Raw genomic sequence first — 18,776 nt, 5'->3', positions numbered from 1 at the left:
AAGTTCCCAAGGGTAAGTTTTACCTAGCTGATGTTGGATATGTTTGCTGCCCTAGAATTCTCTCACACTTTAGGTCAACAAGGTACCATCTCAATGAGTTCCCTGCGAAGTTATTCCCCAAAAGTGCCAAGGGACTTTTCAATCTGAGACATTAAAGCCTTAGAGTGACGATCGAGAGGGCATTCAATGAAGAAAATTTTCAAGATCCTTGATCAGAAACCATTCCATACTTTCTCCACTCAAGTTAAGCTAGTTCTTACATGTTGCATTCTCCAGAATTGGATCTTGCGGCAGAGTGTCGAGGAGTTCTTCCTGAATGAGAATGATGTGACAACTGACCATGTTGATGCCAGCCATGGTGTCGATGCTACTTTAGTGAGGCCCGAAGGAATAGGAGGCAGGAGTGGACTAGCGTTATGTTGGCTGACAGAGGCAACACCAGGATCTAAAGAGGAGGAAGTGAAGAATTGAAGAAGTGAAGTGAAGAAGAAGAAGAAGAACTATGGAGGCAACACCATGCCGTTGTGTTCTATGAACTCTTTTAAGTGTGTATAACTGGTACTTGTGGTGAACTCCTATTTGCTAGTAGCTAGGTAATATGTCAAAGAACTGCTATTTGCTAGTAGCCAGTGCTAACATCGTTAATTTAGTGTTGCTTGTTAGTTCAATATGTTGCCGTATGTTGCGTGCAGGTTAGTTCATAGTTATGTGTGGTAATGTCACCACTTGTGAGAAGTGGTTACCACAACATCACAACTTATGGAACCTAACAACCAAAAATTTCATCCCCTACCCAGAAATTAACTTTGTTAGCAACCAAATGAAGTGCACAAATGAACCGATATTTTTTGTTAGCAACCAAACTACATGTGCAACTTACATTTAAACCTAGACCGATGATCAAGTCATGGCTCTAGGACCACGATCTAGCCAGATGCAGAAAAAAGTTGCGAGTATCCAAAAGACCTAGGTAGCTCTCTCCTGACCAGAGATTCTCTTCCTCCCTCCCTCCCGTGATGCATTCCCCAGGTCCCCTAGTTCCCTTCTCCCCAGATGAGTGTAGCTGCTTGTTTCTTTTGGTCTAGGCCATGGGGAAGGAGAGTGAGGGCGGTTGGAGGTGTGGAGATTGGGAGAGAGAGAGAGGGGTGATATGTAGGTGAGGGGATGGTGTAAGGGTATATTGCCCCTATGTGTGGTTTTGGTAATTAATGACAATCCCTATGGACTAATGTTTTCATTGAGTTTATATGAAGGAATATTCCATAGGTACTTCTTGTATTCCATGTGTTGGATTCAAGTATGGATGCCATGAAGATAAAGATACACCTTGTGTATTGGCATCAATATCATCGATTTGAAGACATATATGTGATATGATCAAGAAGAAGAAATGAAGATGGAGTTCTTATGTGGAACTCAATATTAGCCATGCTCTATCTTATGAGAATATGAGAATGTACAAGGTTGAGTTGGGCAAGTTCAAGATGAGCATCTTGAGTGGATCACATGCTTGAAGCTTGTCGTCCATTTGGTGATAATGGACATGTGAAGATGTGCATCAATGGAGCTTTCCCATCATAGTGTATGGGGGAGCATTTGTGAGTCTTCACGAAGCAACATTGATCAAGTGTGGCATTCCGGCTTGAGTGAAGCATGAAGAGTTATCACCAAGATCAAGCAGGACGGTCTCAAGGTGGATGTTGGGAGACCGGGTTGTAGGATAGATAGCCGCACTATTAAGAGGGGCTTTCGGTTGAGTAACTTGATCAGATCGTCTTAGGGAGCTCAATCCTTTGCATACTTTGCATATCCTTATTGCTTCTTGGTGTTTCTCTGTGTGAGGTTCTTGAGCTTGTTTCTAGCTTTACAACAAGCCCAAGTTCATCGAAAACGGCATCCGCATGCATCTTCTATTGCGTTTTCGAGTTTGGACGTCTTCACCGTCTCTTGACGGTGGGAGACTCCCTCTCTAAAATCATCTAAAATATTCTGTGAGGAGTCTCCATATTTCATCGTTATCTTTCCAACAAAATTGGTTTCATGCGAATCGGAGTTCGGGAGCATTAGTTATTAAAGAAAAAGGAAAGAGGTAAAAAGAAAAAGAGAAAAAGGGGAGGGGCCAGCCGGCCGACCGGCCCAGCCACCGGCCCACCCGGTCCGCGACCGGGTCCGGCGCTGGTGCCATCCGGGCTGCCTCCAGTGGCCTTTTGGCCCACGACCGGCGGCTAGCCCGGTCCGTGACCGGCTTGCCCGGCGCTGCCCCAGGCCTGGCCGGACGCCTCCTGGGCCGCTCGCCCTGGCGCGGCCTGCTCGCCTCCTTGGCCCGCTCGCCCCAAGCTGGGCCTCTTCCCCCCACGCGGCCCACGCGGCCTGAGCAACTCACGCGCATGCATCGCCCACGCGCGGCGGGCGCTGCCTCCTCGCCCCGACTGGGCCAAAAGGCTCCGTGCGGCCTGCCTGCCCTGTCCGATCTGGGCTCCGGCTCGACCGGACCATGGACTGGCCTGTCCGGCCTGTGCTCCGGTCGGCCGGCCTGGCAGCCGGCTGGGGCGATTTTCTGGCCCGTTTTTCCTGCAGTTTTTTTGTCTTTTCCCCCCAACGGTTTTATTTTCTCCTAGCTATAAATAGACCTTTCTTCCACCTTGAGCAAGTTAGTTCTTCCCCTTTCTTCACCTCCATTGTTGCTCTTGGAAGAACTTGCTTCCCCTCTTGATTCCCCCCATGATTCTTGCTCATTCTTGAGGATTTGAGAGAGGAGATCTAGATCTACAATCCCCACCAATCAATTTCTCCTCTAAGTGAGGGAACCCTTTGGATCTAGATCTTGGAGTCTTTTGTTGACTTTCCCCATTGTTCTTCCTCTCCAATCTCATCTTAGCATTTGTTGCTTGGGTGGGATTTGGGAGTGAAGGACTTGAACACCTATAGTGTTCTTGCTTTGCATCATTGCATAGTGTTGAGCTCTCCACCACGATTAGTTCGAGTGAGAGACCGTGAGCTTGTTACTCTTGGAGGGAGACCTCCTAGTTGGCTTGGCGGTTGGTGCTCCGGTGATCTCTTCAAGAAGATTGTGAAGAGGCCCGGGCTTCTCCTTCGTGGAGCTTGTGAAGTGGTTGTGGAGCTTGCCATCTCCGGAGCGGAGGAAAAGCTAACCATAAGGAAAGGGCCATTATCCTTCGTGGGTGTGGTTCGGAGAATATGGTGAGCCTTCATGGCGCGGGGAATCCTTCGTGGGACCTCCACTCCTCCAAACGTGACGTACCTTCTTGCAAAGGAAGAGAACACGGGAATACATCCTCGTCTCCGCGTGCCTCGGTTATTTTTATACCCGAGCTCTCTTTCCTTGTGATAGCCATCGTGCTTGAAGTTCATATATCTTGCTATCACTTGTGCTACATATATCTTGTGCCTATTTTGCTTAGCTCTAGTTGCTATTGTTACACTTAGATGAGCTTAGCATACTTAGGATTTGTGCTTGTAAACTAAACGTTAGTTTAATTCCGCATTCTTACAAGACAAATCCGCAAGAGTTTTTAATTGCCTATTCAACCCCCCCCCCCCCCCCCCCCCTCTAGGCGACATCTCGATCTTTCAGATGGGAAATTAGGGTTTTGCAAAAGTTGCACATCGGCCGCAAGTTCATCATATAGGGGTGCTGAATAAAGAGCAGCTCAATATGTCTCCTTTCGTTCAATTAAAATCAGCACCCCTTGATTTAGAGGAAAGTCTTAATGAGATCCAAATGGATCTAGTTAGAAGTGGTTGTTGTGTAATGTAATGAGTTTATGTATTAATGAGAATATATTGTCTTAATGAAATGGACATTATAATCTGAATGGTATGGAAAATTAATTTATTAGTGTTGATTGTGATTAAGGTTTTTTTTGTCGCCGAACATGCATGAAACACGGTAAAAATAATGTGTCATACCTTCCTTGTACACGCACTATATTTTACACAGTCTATCCACGTACCTAGCTGGATAGGCGTGGTGCCATGATAGGTGAGCGCGTGATGAACCCGAAGTGCCACGTGAAAAAAGCGTCGACTCTTTAGTTTTCCTAACACAATTATTTCTGGTAGCTTTTGTTTTGCCGTGCTAGCGCGAGTGGGCGACTACAGACGGGCCGCAGTGTTTAAAGATGTTAGAGCCCATGTGTCGTGTTGTACTAATATCCTCCAATATGAGGAACCTTGATATTCTCATTGTCGAAGGACTTTTTCATAAGATGACAGTTAAAAATAAACATATTAATAATGACGAATATATCTCATAGAATATGAGTGACTTGGGTCTATTCATTACTATTGTTTAACCAAACAATGTTGAAAGTGCATAGAGCCTACATGTGTGATTTTGATAATTAATGATAGTTGTTATGGACTAATATTCGCATTGAACTATGTTTGTAGGATCTATCCATAGACAATACTTGAACCATATGTTGGCTTCTGAAGGGTGGACCAGCCCACCCCTAGCCAAACCGACCTAGGGAGGGTGGCGACAACCCTAAGTGCCCCAAGGGCGGTGGCAGCCAGCCCCCTCCCCAAGTTGATGGTCCAGTCCTCCACTTATAAATAGAGGTGTCCCAACCACAATTTGTGTGTAATTTTCTCTTGGAGTTTCTTCTAGACCTTTGGTTGGCCATGTCTCTCCCTTTGTCCACATACCCCGAAAGTCTGCACCACTCTTGTTGTAATCTTTTAGACATAGACAAAGAAACCCTATGATTACACCTTCGGATGCGTGGACTACACTGAGGGGAATTGTCCGTACAATTCTTGGAGCAAGGAGGAGATATCATCGCGCCTAGGAGGATTTTCTTAGAGGATCACCGCGATATCATCATTATAGAGCTGTTCTTTACTACTCGGTGAGTTGATATCGACCGAATCCCGTTATTGCAACTACATAGAACAAATCTTGGGTGTTCGTGTAGATGTAAATTTTCGAAATACATGCACAATACCCTTCGTGGAGTGCTTTGGCCTCCATCGCTCCAATGGAGAGTAGTACTCGTAAAAGTGTGAACTTTGGGATACATCGTCGCCTCCGCGTGCCTCTGTTATTTCTATACCCGAGCTATTTACTTGTATACTTCACTTTATGATAGCCTTCGTGCGTGAAGCAAGGCCGGGCCGATGGGAGTGCAGCCGGTGCGGCCGCACGGGGCTTCAAAGTTTTGAGGGGCCCCAAATTTTTGATTTGGTACCTAATTGATATCAGGCAGACGATTAGCTTTGGCAGACCATATGTAAGCGCCGAAGGCCACCCTCCCGCGGCCGATAAGACTAACCATGTCCTTACCTAGCCTCCAATGGCCGAGGGGAGTAGTGCCATGGACGGGACGGCTTGAAGCTTCTTTTTTTTCCTTCAGGTCGAAGTTTAATTCTCTTTTGACTTACACATGTGCACCCTAAATTTGACCAAAGCATTCATTTCTTAAAATATCTATTTACTCTCAATAAGAAGAGAGGCGCCGAAACAATGCATTTGCGAGCCTGGCCAAACTCTTGGCACTTTCCATGGGTTTAGAATTTATTTTGATTGGCAAACTATATGTGGTTAGGGCGCGACATTAGGTGCAACCATTTGAATATCTTATGATCATGTTTGAAGTTGCAAGTTTTTTGAAGATGAATTTGATATCACTTCGGACTTGTGAGCTCTTCTACTCAAGTTTATTTCTCGCTATTATTCTTTTATCACTTTGTCACTCGAGGGCAAGTAATAGCTAAGCTTGGGGATGTTCATAGCTCCAAATTTTGATGCCTTTTATCGCGGATTCTTCACCCTCTATCACTTGGTTTCATTGGGTTTTCATTGAATTTTGTGTTTCAACTAATGTTAATATCGCAATCCAGGCGAAACCTTGTTTTGAATTGTGTATTTCAGGAAACCATCATTTATGGAGGACCCCAAGGCATTTATGAGCAGATTGCAACGAAATAAGATTTCCTTTAGAGGCCAACTTCATCCTGATGCGGAAGGGTGTTTAGAGGGCACCCGTACGGGCGGGTCCAACCGTACCACACGCCCGTACTGTGCGCCGCCGTCTTCCCCATATCAATACAATACTCTTTCATGAAGGGACACACAAAAGAAACAGAATGTTGCATCCACCATTCGCACCAGAACAGATGATATCATATCTGAAGAAGGAGAAGACCATCATCGACTCCCTCGAAGATCAACTCCGTCAAGATCATCCACTCATCCATAACTGTTGGGGTTCATAGCATAGAAAACAAAAAATTTCCTACCGCAAGACGAATAAATCCAAGATCTAATCTATGGAACACCCAAGATCTAATCTACAAGATCGGAGCAACGAGATTGATAAGATACTAACCCTTGAAGATTTCCAAAGCCTACGAGATCAGATCTCGTTGTTGATGTAGACGATCGTCCCCGGTGCTGCAATCCGGCGGCACTTCCGTAATCGGTCGCGCGTACGGTGTCGATGAAGCCCTTCCTCTCCCCGTTCCAGCGGGCAACGGAGGTGTGGTAGATCCCCTCGGAATCCCAGCAGCACGACGGCGTGGTGGTGGTGGTGGAGGAGAATCTCTGCAGGGCTTCGCCTAAGCCGCAGCAGAGAGAAAGAGGAGGGAGGAGAGGTGGCGGCTAGGGTTATGGATGGGGGGCCTTGGCCGGCCACCCCCTCCCCTCTTTATATAGGTGGGGGGTCGGCCCCTAGGGCTCACCCATCTCCTTTGGCCGGCCATGGGGAGGGGCAAACTCCTCCCCCAAGTCTTCCCCCTTATCTCCTAATTTAAACGCTTTATTTTAGGAGATAGATCTTATCTCTAATTTTAAACCATTTAAACTAGAGATAGATCTTATCTCTAAGGGGGGGCCGGCCTGGGCCCACATTTCATGGTGGGCAGGACCCACTATGCCATGTGGCGCCTATGTGGCCTCTCCCGGGGTGGTGGGCCCACTGGTGGCCCTCTAGAACCTTCTAGAAGCTCCAGTCAAAACACCAGACTTTTTCCCGAACCCCAGAAATTGACTTCCCATATATGAATCTTATTCTCCGGACAATTCCGGACCTCCTCGTGATGTCCTGGATCCCATCCGAGACTCCGAACAAAAACTTCGGACTCCAACTCATATTCCGAATCTACTTATGCGACATCGAACCTTAAGCGCGTCACCCTATGGTTCGCGAACTATGCAGACATGGTCGAGACTCCTCTCCGAGCAATAACCAATAGCGGGATCTGGAGATCCATAATGGCTCCCACATATTCAACGATGACTTAGTGATCGATTGAACCATTTACATACGATGCCGATTCCCTTTGTCTCGCGATATTTTACTTGTCCGAGGTTCGATCATCGGTATCTCCATACCCTGTTCAACCTCGTTACCGACAAGTACTCTTTACTCGTATCGCGGTATGTCATCTCTTATGATCCAATCATATGCTTGCAAGCTAATCAGACGACATTCCACCGAGAGGGCCCAGAGTATATCTATCCGTCATCAGGATGGACAAATCCCACTATTGATCCATATGCCTCAACTCACACTTTCCGAATACTTAATCCCATCTTTATAGCCACCCATTTACGCAATGGCGTTTGATGTAATCAAAGTACCCTTCCGGTGTAAGTGATTTACATGATCTCATGGTCGAAGGACTTAGGCAACTATGTACCGAAAGCTTATAGCAAATTGAACTTAATGACTTGATCTTATGCTACGCTCATTTAGGTGTGTGTCCATTATATCATTCACCTAATGACATAACCTTGTTATTAATAACATCCAATGTTCATGATCACGAAACCATGATCATCCATTAATCAACAAGCTAGTTATACAAGAGGCTTACTAGGGACTCCTTGTTGTTTATATAACACACATGTACCAATGTTTCGGTTGATACAATTATAGCATGGGATGTAAACATTTATCATGAACACTAAGATATAACAACAACTAATTTATTATTGCCTCTTGGGCATATCTCCAACAGTCTCCCACTTGCACTAGAGTCAATAATCTAGTTTACATTTGAAAAGATATAATACCTTGGCCTTCTGGTGATTATCATGTTTTGCTTACGGGAGAGGTTTTAGTCAACGAATCTGACATGCTCAGAAACGTATGTATTTTGCAATTCATTTGCGTCTCGACGCATCACTCTTTTTCTAAATGAGTCGGCATTAATCGTATATGTTCAGTCTTCTGGTGGAACCTTAATTCCGTGGTCTGAAATAAGTCACTAATATTGTCACACACAATATAGCTTCAAAGTTCTGACACTATCGGAACTACACCAAGTTCTCAAAGAACTCCTCGACTTAACACTCTTAGTCATTGTCAAAACAATGACTTATTCTGCCTTCGTTTGTAGAATCCGTCACACTATTTAGAACTCTTCTAAATCTAGCAAAGACTTCTTCTAGCTCATTGCACTACCTTTTAATCAACACTTATCCTAATTGAGATTGAAAAATATTTTTATATGTGACCAAACTAATATCGGTGCAACACCTTACAGCGATTTGTTTGTCATTACCCCATACAAAAACTATATATATATATATATCCTTGGTTCTTCTAAAGTACTCAGGAATATTCTTACTGTTGTCCAATGATCATCACATGAATCATTCTGGTATATGCTCCTAACTTTTTAGAGCACAGTACATCTGATTTTGTACATATTATTCGTGATCTAAAATCACTCATGTGTTTTAACTCATCGAGTGTGAAATACACTGTCAACACCCGGATTTTTAAGTCCGGATGCCTATTATGTCATTCATCGCAATCCCAGGATAATGTTGTTGCGAGGCATAATAGTCGAATATCATAGTCATCATTTATTACAAACCATATTGTCTTACAACTTGAATCACATGATCCATATTACACAAATAGTTGATCTATCGATCAACGAACAAACACAAGTTCATAGCGGAAGCGTAAAGATAAAGGGACTCTCTAGTCCACAGGCCAACGCTTGACGTCAGAAAACTCCTAGTTGTCGTAGGCGTCCTGCTGGTCATCTCCTTGGTAGTTATGTTCATCTTCATACTCTGGCCATTTGAATAGCCAGGGACAGAGCCGTAAGTACTTTAAGTACTTGCAAACTAACACTAGTGTAAGTGCTACAATTTTAGTAAGGGGTGCTAAGCTCTAGTTATTTTGCATAAGCCAATTTTAGTTCACAAGTATTTGAGCAAAGCCTTAATCATGTACTACACTAACTCAAGTGGGAACATTAGTGTCATTCCCACAACATTTGTTGTAATTCAACAAGTCACCAAGTCACCATTCATTTCACCAATATTTTCAAAATCTGACACCGGAAACTGTATGGCCTTTCCAACCGTCCGTAACCGTGGACACGGCTATTCGAATAGATTTACACTCTGCAGAGGTTGCACACTTGTGCCACAACATTTGATTTCATCCGTCGGGATTACCCCGAATCATCGTAACACAGTACGCGGATCATCAACCATAACCTTTCACTTACAAACCCTAGTATGAGCACCTCTCCCCATGAGCTTGGCCTGCCAGTGAAGACCAACTGTCAACCTGGGAACTGCACAGGGCTTGGCCATACAATTCACCTCAATTTACATCATTTCTCAACAACGGAGGCAGCCTCGGCATAACCCCTATGATGTGTGTTCAGAGGGAACCCATACTAAGATGTATAAATTTCCAGTTAAGCCCTACCCATAATCAGGTATTGTGGGGGTACTCAAAATTGGAAAGGTATCGCATTCAAACCAATATCAGGTTTATATAAAAAATCACTATCTTCTCTTGTTCACATTCAACTTCAAATCATTCAATGGAATGATTCATCATTCCAAGGTTTCAAATTCAAAAAAAAATCATATGTTCCCATCTAGAGTAGTCAAGTTTTAGTATTTTAGCACTAGCATTAATCATGAGGGGTGCTATATTGCTTGGCTAGCTTGAGACTAACTTTGCTACTCTAGTAATCATATTCTCCTAGACCAAGTTAACTTATCCCAGTAACTCTTGGAAATAAACAAGTAAAACTTGTATGGTAAAAACTTGGGATAGGCTTGTGTTAAGAAAGATAAGAATCATGGTGCCTTGCCCCAAAGGGGCTTTGCACTTTGCAAGAGTATTAGCTTGCCTTGGTAGTTCTCAAGGTTCTCTTCTTCCTCCTCTTGGTAGAATCCTTCCTCTTCCTGGTATTCTTCGGTGCTAGCGTCTAAATTTGAATACGAGGTATAATCACTAAGCAAGCTCAAGAGCTATACTAAGCATATCATTATTTCACACAAACTATGCTAAGAACACACATAACATAATTAGATGCATTAGTTTTCTTTATTGAAGAAAAATAATTTCCTCTCATTACATATGTAATTAAATAGTTTCTATTTAGTTCTTGAGGAAAATAATTTCCTCTCATTGAATCTTCTTAAGATTTAATTTCTCAACCAATAATATATGAACTTATATTGACCTAAGTCATCCATTCATTATCATCATTTGAGAAAATGATTTAAATGAGGTAGACCACCTCATACCATTTAATAATTCTACAAATGATTTAAATCTCCAAATGTTTCACATAAGAGTGTTTGACCAGGGGTTCAAACCTCTCATGAATTCACTTGGGACAAGATTTAAATGAAGTAAAATACTTCATATGATTTCCATATTAGTTTTGGACAATATCACCTAAGTAAACTAGTCATATTGTCCATTAATTAAACTAGGCCATGATCATCCAAAATGACCACACCATTTTGTTGCAGAAACAATTAGTGTAAGTTAAATGTGAGCTATTAGAGTTGGAATTAACTAAATATCATTTTTGGTTGATTTTTAATATTTATTTGAATGTGCAAAAGTCCCTGAATTAATCTTTTTATCATTTTATTTCTACAACATATCTTGAGGTGGGACCAGTGGCAGATTGTAGAAATTTTCACTAGCTTTCCAACAATATAAAGTTTGTTGAATTTGGTCAAGCCAAACAGGTTCTATGTAATTTCAAAGTCAGGTCCAGTATTGAATTTGAATTCTATTTATTAAACGAAATTTGAATTAAACGGGCTGGCGGGAAATGCTAACGGGCCAGGTTTTCAAACTAACGGCCTGCTTAGCCCAACAACGCATCCAGTGCGAGTGGGCCGCCTGATAGTGTGGGACCCGCATGTCAGCGGCTCTTTAAACCCGAAACGGTATGGAGCATTGCGGTGCGTTGGATTAGAACGAGATCGGACGGCGCAGGGCCATCGTCGTCTCCGGCGAGATTGGGTCACTGGTACGGCGGCGGTAGGGGGTCGGCGAGCTCACCGTGGCTCCAGCTAGGGTTGGTAGTGGGCTTGACGAAGGTGTAGACGACGGCGAGGCAGCCTGTAGCAGCGGCGTCGCTCGAGGAGGCTCCAGTCGACGGCGATTGCACCAGGGCTTCCGCGGCTCCGATCGCTCGATTGAGCTTGCTCCGGCGATGATTGAGGTGGCTAGCGGTGCGAGGAGAAGCGGTGGAGAATGGTGGTCATGGTGCTGTGCTGGGGTTGCTCGGGGAAGGCCTCTATTTATAGGAGGGAGGGGGTGCTGCGGGGCAGGGAGCGGGTCGTCGTGGGCGCGGCGTCTCCGGCGAGCTAGGGAGCTAGGCGATGACGCAGCGGCAATCATGACGGTACGGCGAATCTCCTAGCGTCTGCGGCGCGTTAATGCGAGGCGTACGGTGGTCGGGACCGTGCGCGTACTGTCGCGGCCGTGGCGGGCGGTCTTGTCCTCGCCGGCGACCGTAGGCGCTAGGTGGTGACGGCAGCGTGTCCGGCGAGCTCCGCGTGGTGAGACAAGGACCAGGGCGCGCGGAGGTGGTCGGGGTACGGCGAGGTACGGCGAACGACGCGTGACCGTGTCGCGCGCGTCTGTGCACGGGTGACGTCGCCATGCCGTTGGCGGCGTACCTGGAGCGTACTGGGCGCGCTCCGTCCGGGTCGTGTCGTCGTCCTCTCGTTCAACGACGTGTACGAGCGATCTCAGGAGATCATGGGCGACGCGTTTGGCAAGGTGGCTCGGGCTGGAGAGGCAGGGAGAGAGGGGTGAGCGTCGATGGGGAACGTGGCCGGCATGGCCATGGCCAGCCATGTTTTGGCCGTGTCCATGGTGTCTCCTTGCATGGGCTAGGTAGGGTAGGGTCAAGGGATCATGGCTAGGTCAAGTGGTGAGCAGAAAGTGGCCTGGTTTGATTAAAATTTGCAAGGTGATGATCTTGCCAAAGTTTCAAAGTCTCCTCTTTGCTTGCTCATAACTTTTGATCCAAAAAGAATTTGGTATGGTGATCTTTACAGAAGTTGTTCACCTTGTTTTGTACTTGGATGGCATGCAAAGAATGGGATTTGTTTAGTTTAGAAATCTTGAAATATAGAGGCTCAAAGTGGTGACCAGATTGTAATTGTCAAAAATGACCATTATTCTATGTGAGCATATTTTGATTTTTTGATTTGGTTTAAATGGTGTTTCTTTGATTCCCAAAGTTGTAATAACTCTTTAATATCATATTGCAAGTAATGGTGAAGATCAAATGGGTCTAGGGTCAAATTTTGCAAAAATGGCATAGGCCATATGTTAGGGTTTTTAGGGTTTTATTCATATTTGATTTCTTTCTCTTTTTGATTTATTTGATTGGTGATCTTCACTTGATCACTTTAGGGTTTTAGAGTTCATCACATAAACAATAAAACAATCATCATGGCATATCACTCAAAATGCACAAGTCCTATGTAGGGCACTATATGCAATTTAAAAGTTTTTTGTTGGTTCTAAATTTTGAATCTCTGAAATTCTTCTTCTCTCTTTTATTTGAAATTTGGGATGTTACAAACCATTCCCCCTTACAAAAGATCTCGTCCCGAGATCTTAAAGAAAAGTTAGGCACTAAAGAGATCTGGGTATTCTTTCTTCATGTCTTCCTCTCGCTCCCAAGTGGCTTCGTCTTCAGTATGGTTGCTCCACTGTATCTTCAGAAACTTGATGCTTCGGGTGCGGGTGGTTCTGTAAGCTTCCTCCAAGATGCGAATCGGCACTTCGCGGTATGTCAAGTCTTGATTGATATCTACCGATCGGTGATCGATGTTCTTGAACACTTCGGTCTTCTCGGGGACTTCAAGGCATTTCCGGAGGAGTGAGATGTGAAATACGTCGTGCACAGCCGACATTTCTTCCGGTAACTCCAGTTGATAAGATACTTCGCCTCGGCGACTCAGAACTTTGAAGGGTCCGACATATCGGGGTGCAAGCTTTCCTTTCAGCTGAAACCTCTGCATTCCTTTCAGGGGGGATACTTTGAGATAGACAAAATCTCCGATCTCGAAGGTCATCTCTCGGCGTCTTTTGTCAGCGTAACTCTTCTACCTTGATTGCGCCGTCTTGAGGTAGTCGCGGATCTTGTGCACCTTCTCTTCAGCTTCTCGAAGAACATCAGGTCCAAAGACTTGGCTTTCTCCGACTTTCGACCAATTCAGGGGGGTACGACACTTCCTTCCGTACAGGGCTTCAAAGGGGGCCATCTGTAAGCTGGCTTGGTAGCTGTTGTTGTAAGAGAAATCTACGTAAGGCAAGCAGTCTTCCCACTTAGATCCATATTCCAGTACACATGCTCTCAGCATGTCCTCCAGTATCTGGTTGACTCTTTCTGTCTGTCCATCGGTCTGCGGGTGGTAGGCGGTGCTGAAATTCAGCCGGGTTCCTAGTCCTTCATGCACTTTCTGCCAGAATCTTGAGGTGAATTGTGATCCTCTATCTAACACTATCGACTTCGGGGTTCCGTGCAGGGCAACTATTCTGGAGATGTACAGCTCAGCTAACTTTGGGCCTTGATAGGTGGTCTTGACAGCGATGAAATGGGCTACCTTGGTCAATCTATCGACAACTACCCATATCGAATCATTTCCTTTGCTGGATTTGGGCAAACCTGTGATAAAGTCCATTCCTACAGAGTCCCACTTCCATTCTAGAATCTGTAGTGGTTGCAACAGTCCTGCGGGTCGCTGATGTTCCGCCTTGACTCATTGACAGATATCACATTTGGTGATGTAACTTCTTATTTCTCTCTTCATTCCATGCCACTAGAATTGTTCCTTCAAATCTTGATACATCTTGGTACCTCCGGGATGAATAGAGTATAATGTGTCATGGGCTTCCTTCAGGATAACTTGCTTCAGCTCTGAGTCTGACGGTACACATAGGCGTCTGTTGTACCAAAGGACTCCTTCTTCATCTACGGTGAATCCCGGTGCTTTTCCTGCGGCTATCTGGGTCTTGATTCCATCAATGCTGGCATTTCCCTTCTGGGCTTCCTTGATCTGACCAATCAAGGTGGGTTGTATCTCTATGCTGGCTAGGAATCCTTCGCTAACTAGCTCCATTCTAAACTGCTCAAACTCCTGGTATAGGCTAGGTTGTTCTTCTGCTATCATTGAGTTCAGCTGACACGGCAGTCTACTCAGCGCATCTGCTACCACGTTGGCCTTGCCGGGGTGGTAGTGAATTTCCATATCATAGTCCTTGATCAACTCTAACCATCTTCTTTGCCTCATAGTTAGCTCCTTCTGTGTGAAGATATACTTCAGGCTCTTGTGATCCGAATAGATCTCGCGGCGATTACCCATGAGGTAATGACACCTTCAGTCCTAAAACTACAGCTGCGAGCTCGAGGTCATGGGTTGGATAATTCTACTCATGTTGCTTCAGTTGCCTAGACAGATAAGATATCACCTTGCCTTCTTGCATCAACACACATCCAAGACCAATCTTGGACGCGTCACAGTAGACGTCAAATGGTTTGGTGATGTCCGGCATGATCAGAATTGGGGCAGAGGTCAGTCTAAGCTTGAGTTGTTGAAAACTCTCTTCACATTTGTCAGTCCATTCGAACTTCTTGTCCTTCTTTAGCAGTTGGGTCATTGGTCGAGCGATGCTCGAAAAGCCTTCTACAAATCTGCGGTAATATCCGGCTAATCCAAGAAAAGCGCGGACCTCGGTCTGGGTTGTTGGGGCTTTCCATTCTGCAACAGTCTTGATCTTGGCGGGGTCTACTGCAATTCCTCCTGTAGACAAGATATGTCCCAGGAATCCTACTTCCTTCAGCCAAAACTCACATTTGCTGAACTTAGCATACAGCTGATGTTCCCTAAGGGTATCTAGGACAGCTTCCAGGTGTTGCTCATGTTCTTCTTCGGACTTGGAGTAGATTAGGATGTCATCGATGAAGACAACAACAAACTTATCCAGAAAGTTCATAAAGATCTTATTCATGAGGTTCATGAAGTAAGCGGGGGCATTGGTCAATCCAAATGACATGACATTGTACTCATACAATCCATATCTGGTGGTAAAGGCAGTTTTGGGAATGTCCGATGCACGAATCTTCAATTGATGGTATCCAGTCCTAAGATCAATCTTCGAGAATACTACGGCACCGGTCAGTTGGTCAAACAGATCTTCTATCTTCGGCAAGGGGTATTTGTTTTTGATGGTGACGTCGTTAAGCTTACGATAATCCGTACATAAACGACTGGCACCATCCTTCTTATCCACAAACAAAACTGGGGATCTCCAAGGCGACGCACTTGGTCGAATCAGACCTTTGGCTAGTAATTCATCCAGTTGTTTCTTCAGTTCCACAAGTTCTGCGGGGTTCATGCTATAGGCTCTCTGGGCTATAGGTCCGGTTCCAGGGATTAATTCAATGATAAACTCGATATCCCGATCTGGGGGCATACCGGGTAGACCATCAGGAAACACATCAGGGTATCGACAGACGACCCTGATCTGATCCAAGGTTGGCTTGGCTACACTCTGGTTGCAGGTAAACTTTCTGGGTAGTCTTTCAGATACATGTTCTACTATAATACCGGTGCTACTGGTCATGGTGATGGCTTTCTTGGCACAGTCAATCATTCCATGATGTTTGGCCATCCAATCCATACCCAGTACTATTTCCAAACCTTTGGTTCCCAGAATAATCAGGTTGGCATAGAAATCTACTTCATGTATTCTGATGGGTACATTTTTGCAAAATTTTCTGGCTTTGGTGGTTGATCCGGGGATTTGAACTATCATAACATGTTTCAAACTGATAGGTTGAATTTTACTTGTGGATGCAAAGTCTTCGGTGACAAAAGAATGAGATGCTCCGGAATCAAACAACACTCTGGCAGGTACGGAGTTGACAGGAAACATACCCAGTACAACATCTGGTGCTTCCTGGGCTTCTTCAGCGTTCATGTGGAAGAGGCGACCGTTGCGATTATTGGGGTTGTTGGGGGCGAACTTCTTGCCGGTGGAGACGCGGCGTTGCTGCTGAGCAGGTGCAGCAGTGTTGCCGGCGAGCTTCGCGAGCCTCTTGGGGCACTCGTTGGAGTAGTGTCCCACTACACCACACTCATAGCAAGTGATGGTGGTCTTGTCCTTGGTTGCGACTGGGATGGCGTTGCTTCCAGTCCTTGGAGCGGTGTTGGTGTTGTTGTTGTTGGTGTTGGGGGCTCGCATTGGGGCGCGTTTGAAGTTGTTGGTGTTGTTCTGATAGTTGTGGTTGTTGTTGGGGTGGCCTCCTGGCCTGGGGTTTCCTCCACTCCGGTTCTGAAAACCTGGGCGTGAAGTCTGCATCTGGGGCTTGTTGTTTCTGGGGGCAAAACCTCCGCTTGAGCTGGGGCGATACTTTGGAGTATTGCTGGGCCCACTCTGGTGCATCATGCGGCGTTTGCGGTTCTCATTGGCTTGGTTCAACTTTCCATCCATCTGGATGGCGGAGTCCACTAAGGCTTCAAGGTCGGCGAAGGGGATGTTGACGAGGACAGTCTGCATCTCATCATGCAGTCCGTTCAGGAATCTCTCCTGCCTCTTCTTAGTGGTGTCGGTCTCGTCGGGGGCATACCTTGACAGTGTAAGGAACCTGTCGCAGTATTCTACCACCGTCATCCTTCCTTGCTTGAGTTCGCGGAACTCATCCCTCATCTTCTTGATAAGACCCGGGGGCACATGGTACTTGCTGAACTTGAGCTTGAAATCTGCCCAAGTCATGACTTGACCTCCGTTCATGGCGCGAGTGCTAGTCCACCAGGCTCGGGCTGGTCTGGCAAGGTAGTGGGTTGCAAACAAGACCTTCTCATTGGCTTCTACTCCGGCTACTTCCAAGTTGTTCTCCATAGTCTGGAGCCAGTCGTCGGCGTCGAGGGGTTCTTCAGTCTTGCTAAACACCGGAGGGTTGGTGTTCTGGAAGTTCTTGAGCTTAGATCCGGGATGATCATGATTCCCATGGCCTTGGTGAGCAAGGTTTTGCAGTGCGGCGATGTTGGCTTGACGTTCAGCTCTTTCAGTCTCCCTGTCAGCCAGCAGGGTTTGCAGCAGTTGCATCATGGCGTCGTTGTTGGTGCGATTGGGAGGGGCCATCTGAATATACAGAAGATTATGAGATGAGAGGGAAAGTTCTATGGTTTATTTTGAGTAAGTTCAAAACTTTTAAAACTTGAATGCTTTTGATGACACACACAAACATTCATTCATTCATTCAACATAACCTTACAAACTAACATACCAACACTTCCCATGGTTTTAAGAACCATTCTCATGCTACGATACAAGGGACGGGATACAATTCACACCTACATCAGTGATCAAGTGCAACTACCCTCATCCTCAACGTCGATAGGAACGATGTCGTCAGGTCCTAGCTCCAGGAACGCGTAATCCTCCTCCTCGGTGAACCCGTCCTCCTCATAGTCATCATCGTCACTCAGGAAGGCGTCTCCTCCCTGAATGTCTATACCTCCCTCGTCTTCCTCCATCTCTCTCAGCTGGTCCTCCTGGGCCTTGACAGTGGCCTCCAACGATGCTATCTGAGAGCGAAGGCGCACAATAGTAGCATCCCTCTTGGCACGCTGCAGGCGAAGCTTGTTGCGGTCCTTGGACATCATCTTGATAGCATCGGCATGAGTGGCCAGTGCAAGGTGAGTCTGGTTCGCGTACGCACGGGAGTTGTCTAGCTCCTTCTGAGTGTGATACAGCATGAAGTCCAGGTGCTCAGCATGGTGCCTCATCTCCGGGTGCGGCTGCAGCTCCATAGGCACTCCCATAGCATAACGCCTCACAAGATGTCCAAAGCGAGACGCAAGTAGGCGCACCATGTTCTGTCCATAGAGGCGCGCAAGTGCCTCCTGAAGGCCACGTGCGAGTCCATCGAGCCAGTTGCTCTCGCGGAAGGAGAAGAGGATCCTCTCCGAGGTGGGAGGCTCCATCTTGCCCCTTAAGTCGGCGGTGATGATCCACTGCAACTCTCCTCCAGCCTGATCGTTCACCTGAATTCCATGGAACTCAGGGTGCGGGCGTCCAAGGAAGTCTGAGACAGCATCGAGGTCGTGCTCGAAGATCAAACTCCCTCCATTCCCAAGTTGATAAAACTTGGCGTTGATGGGTGCATTTGGCTCCATCTGAAAGTGAATTGGAGGAGTAAGTTAGAGAGTGAACAAGTGTGACAAATTTTTAAGTATATTCAAATAAGAAAGAGCATGATTCATCAAATTTCGAAAAAGCCTCAAAGACAAGAGTGTAAGTAAATTTTCATAAATATTCTCTTCATTTTGCTTTCAAAGTTAGGTTTTTATGAACGTCCATTCTAACTAGGGTTTCCTAAGGTCAAACAATGGCTCTGATACCAACTTGTCAACACCCGGATTTTTAAGTCCGGATGCCTATTATGTCATTCATCGCAATCCCAGGATAATGTTGTTGCGAGGCATAATAGTCGAA

This window comes from Lolium perenne, chromosome 7, assembly GCF_019359855.2.
Source record: "Lolium perenne isolate Kyuss_39 chromosome 7, Kyuss_2.0, whole genome shotgun sequence".
Lineage (NCBI taxonomy): Eukaryota > Viridiplantae > Streptophyta > Magnoliopsida > Poales > Poaceae > Lolium > Lolium perenne.
This window is presented reverse-complemented; position numbering follows the sequence as displayed.